The sequence below is a fragment of the Podarcis liolepis genome, assembly GCF_965112155.1.
Source record: "Podarcis liolepis genome assembly, chromosome: 5".
Lineage (NCBI taxonomy): Eukaryota > Metazoa > Chordata > Lepidosauria > Squamata > Lacertidae > Podarcis > Podarcis liolepis.
In genome coordinates, this window is record NC_139556.1 from 21,539,798 (window position 1) to 21,544,769 (window position 4,972).

General features: G+C 40.8%; 1 long non-coding RNA gene across 1 annotated transcript; it reads right to left on the reverse strand.

Moving 5' to 3' along the window:
* Window positions 1-2,887: 2,887 nt before the first annotated feature.
* On the reverse strand, window positions 2,888-4,479 carry LOC310707590. The gene is made up of 2 exons (XR_014526603.1): window positions 4,438-4,479; window positions 2,888-2,985 (listed from the first exon to the last, which is right to left on the reverse strand). It is a non-coding gene; the product is annotated as an uncharacterized lncRNA (long non-coding RNA).
* Window positions 4,480-4,972: the final 493 nt, after the last annotated feature.

The window sequence follows — 4,972 nt, forward strand, 5'->3', positions numbered from 1 at the left end:
ACCCAGTTTAATGGTGTGATTCTGGTAGTGTAGAAAACTAGATAGGATGAAGAGTGCTTTGTGTTTTCTTGGCTCAGAAAAGCTCCCCCCCAACAAACTGGTTGGACTTAGTGAGGGAATGGCCCACTTCACTTCTTTCTGATAGAAGTGAAGATTCAGACAAAAATTGATCTACATCTGCGAATGAAAAAAAAAAGGTTTCCCTTTGAAACAAAACAATGCCAGGTATAATAATGAGATTATACCATGATATTAATTTACAGCTATTGGAGAGGAGTTTAAAGTAACTATTTTAATACAACGTTCAGCGCAGAACACAATCTGTTATTTTTAAATTGGTTTCCTTCGGGTGCCATTTCATTGTTTGAAATGAGCAGTTTTAACAATTACACTTACCAGAGCAAATCACACACCTGATTTACAGCTTAAACTGTTAATTTGCCATGTTTGATTGTTCACATTGGCTGCCAATTACTGGACTGTAAATTCACTGAATTCTTTTTCTTTTCTTTTCTTTTTTGTAATGGTTGCGCTGGCACCCAGGAAAGAGAAAACTCAACTACCAACAAATCATCCAGACAGAACCAGGGTCAGGAGTTGCGCTTGTGCCAGAAAGTCCCAGCCAGTAATGTGGCAGCCAATTGTTGCATCTCTCTTTTGGATCAGTGGCCCTTAATACTGTCAGTAAACATTGACCATGTTGACATGAAGCCTTGGCAAAGGTTGGGGTGGTGGGTATCAAATGGTATCACTGTTAAAATATTGCATCCTCCAGTAGTCTTGCTAGAAAGGGCAGGCAGCTGGCCATCTGTTCTGAGGAAATGCCCATTTTCTATACTGCAGTGACCTGGCCCATGACTTACTTTCTCAATGTTATGTATTGGGTTTAACACATTTTATGTTACAAGGCGCGTTCTAACCAATCATATAAGCGTTGGTAGACGAACTTTCTAATGGCAAGTAAGCGCATGCACTTTCAACTGTCAACGGTCAGTTCATGCTGGGGTTTTTTATTGTGTAGTCCTGTGAGTTCGGTTCTTGTTTTCCTATGAGTAAGCTGTTGTCACTGACAATGTTGAATAAACGTAGTTGAGGAACTTATACGGCCTTGGGCTTCTGACTTCTTCCGAACATTTAACACTCAGCATGCCATGAGGCAGCTTTGAGTTTTGAGCCTCATACAACCACCAATGGTGGAAAGAGGAAGGTCCTGGTTGGCTTATTGAGCTGGTAATGTTTATCAAGCCCTCAGCGGCCTGTGTTAAATTTGTTGGCTTATAAGAGGTGTCTTGTTTGGTCAGACCGTATTTTCCAGAACCTCAGAAACCAGCAAGCACCAGTTTTGTATGTCTTAATAACCTAGGTGGACCATCAGAAACTGACCGAAGGTTCTCCAGTCATATTTGGGGGTATTTGTGTGTTATTGGGTTATTGTTCTTATTTTGATTTTATATATTGTGATCTTTTCTGTGAACCGTCCTGAGACCTCCGGGTATAGGGTGGTATATAAATTCTAATAATAGTAATAATGGTAATAGTAATTTCAGTCCCTCACTATGTAAACAGATAAAACATCATCTTATGAAACACAGGTTTGACCATGGGATAAGTTATGTTATACTTCCCCTTGGTATACAGATCTGGGTGTGATTCTTGTTTCTGCACAAGCATTAATGTCTGGTGTGATTTGGTTTTGATTTTAAAGCACTGCTTTGGGTTGTGCCAAAGAGTCCCTTTTGTCATACTGGGCTTTTTCTGCTTCCAAGGCTTTTCAAACTTTTTTCCCTACCCAGATGCACCTGTTCTGCACAGAGCAGCCACAGTGCGCTATTTGGAAGTGCTACCTCATTAACAAGACAAGTTATAAACATGCACACTTCGGTCCCAATGCTACTGCTTTGACTTTTAATAGAACTTCTCTGGTGTCATGACACTTTTCACTTTAATTTCATTGGGAGTATATACACCCACCCACCCACCCACCAGCATTTCATTCATTAACCCACTTTTACAGATGTTAAAGTGGCGTGGCTGTGTGAGCAAAGAATGATGGAAAAACTTGGTGGGATTCTGAGTCACCTGTTGGAAAATCAGTGATGTATACAAGTCATCCCAGGGTTGATTCATGCACATGACCACGTACCAGAGCTGACCAGCACAAATTGTGGCTAAAATGGCACCCTATGTGCAGTTCCATAATTCCTTCCTCTGATATAATTCAAACTCAAGGCAGCCTGGGGCTGAGTGAGAGATGGGAGGTTAGGGAAGACCCTGTAATTTCCCAGCTCAGAATCATTTCTAAAACTTCTTCACCTGCAGGATGAACAGCAATGGGGACATATGGGGCTCTGCATCTTTTCTCAGTTAGGTGAATAACATATAGAGAAAGAGATGAAAATGGACTAAATAAGAAGGGCTTCAGTAGCCTTTTCCATACACCCCTCCTGTCCTGTAGCCAATCTAGGACTAGTTTTGGTTCAGAAACAAAACCATGAAGGAACACACCCAGCCAACATAACTCCATAGTTTGAGCCTATATGTGCTTCTTGTTGCTTTTGGGGACCTCCACCATTACTTGCTTTTCAGCCCCGGTCCAGCCATCTTGATAAGCATCCCAACATGGCCGCCAAGGCCATGCTGGTTGCCTAGCAACCAAAGGGAAGTTGTTCTCCCTTCCTTAGGACCAGCCACTGTTTCATCAGGTGGGAGAACTGCTGAAACTAACTGACCAATCCTAACTGGTCTTGCGTTTTGTGTGCTTTCAAACTGTCCTGAAATCCAATGATATCGGGCATATATATAATGTCAAGCAAATCCTGACTTAATCCTCATAACGGCACGCTCGATGTAAAAGAAACCATGGGAAAGCAGAATGGAGAGCTCATCATGAGCCAGGGTGCTGTTGTCTTCTAATTCCTGGACAGAAAGGCCATTTTTAAATTGCTTCTATCATTGTTCCCTCAGGGAATTCACTGATGTGTAATTCTGTAGGGGGGACAGGAATTGCCTAAGAGAGAATTCACCACACTCCCGTCAAACTGCAATTTCCTGGACTCTTTGGGGGAAGACACAACAGTTAAACTTCTATAAAAATGATATGCCCCAACTTTAATGAAGAAGGGTTTCATGGCAATGGACTGAAATAACCAGCTCCTTTCCTATCAGCACCATTTGAAGTAAGCATTTGAAGTAGGCAAATTGCTTGAGGATTTACCTCTGTTCACTTGAATTATCAATATTGTCATTTATTTTTGCTTCTATGTTGTGATGATGGTGATTGATGATGATAATAATATATTAATTTATACTTAATTTACATTCCAAAATGGCTCCTTACTGGTTTAACTATAAAATCAATATATAACTAAAGCACACAATAACAAATCCCTTATAGGCTTTTAAGCAGTTTACGGAATATAAAAACCAGTTCCGGAAACATTAAAATAAACATGACAAAACAATCATATTAAAATGCTATAGGTGTGGAAAATGTATAAAATAGGCTTCTTCTACACCAGGTTTGGAATGTGTGGCTTTGACCACACTGTGTATGAGTCAGCAAAATTAGAAGGTGGCAGTGTGAGCAACAAATGTTTTTATTTGCTTAGTAATAATGATAATAATCACATATAGTTATTTAATGTATGCCATGGCCCCCATATCATTATCTTATTGTCTGCTTTTCCAGTTAAAGTATCCTAAAGATTATACACCATAAACATAAAAGAACAATAAAAAAGTTTCTTTTTCAATATATAACTATACATTCCACTTAATTTTCAAAGCAACTCAGAGGGGGGAGGTTGCAGTCCAAAATACTATCAACCTACTGACTTATCCCCACCCCCAACAATAAAAGAATGCATCCTAAAACAACTTGAAAATAGAATTGACAAAAGCCTGAAATCACAGTTTCAATAAAAGAGAAGCAAAGTTCTCAGTGCAAAGAAGAGTACAGTGGTACCTCGGGTTAAGTACTTAATTCGTTCAGGAGATCTGTTCTTAACCTGAAACTGTTCTTAACCTGAAGCACCACTTTAGCTAATGGGGCCTCCTGCTGCTGCCGTGCTGCCGGAGCACGATTTCTGTTCTCATCCTGAAGCAAAGTTCTTAACCTGAGGTAATATTTCTGGGTTAGCAGAGTCTGTAACCTGGAGTGTATGTAACCCGAGATACCACTGTATTGTATTATCTTCAAGTTTCTGAAAAGAATTATATCCAGTTTTACATGGCATATGCCCCAAACATTATGTCTTGTTTTTAAAACCAGCTGCTTCACCAATGGCAAGATTTTGTTTAAAACCTGAAGCACTATTTCTGGGTTAGTGGAGTCTGTAACCTGAAGCGTATGTAACCTGAGGTACAACTGTAAATGGGACAATTTATTGTTCACAGCATGCAGAAAAGGCCCTCTGGGAGAGGAAGATTTCCACCTACAGCCTGTGTAACTTTTCAGCTTTGTTTTTGAACTGCAGAGTTTTTTTAAAAAAATATTTTATTAAGGATTTTCTTACTGCAGAGTTGAACATTGTCTCCACCTGCCAGTGCTTTGAGGATGTTCCATGAAACTAGGTAGAGTCTGCCCACTGTGCTAGGGGTAGGGGGAAGAAAGTGTGTCGCCAAATTGCCTAGGCAACTGGACAATGCTCGCACTCTCCCTGGGCAGTGTCGTGAGGCTGCAGCCATTGTGGGAAGAGAGTGAGCATCACTCTGTTGCCTAGGCAACAGGGGGACATCACTCTTACTGGGTCAAAATGGCACAGAGGACCAGAGAGAGAGAGAGAGAACAAATTGAAGGAGCAACAAGACAAAATTGTTGTGTGTCCCCGAGGGGGCAGGCATTTTGCACGCACACCGTTTGCGTTTCAAACAATTTTAGTCACAGGCCCAGCCACAGAACTGCGCCGGCAAATAACATATATTTAAGCCAGCAAGGTAAACGAGCGACATAGGCAATGAGTTCATGAGGTAG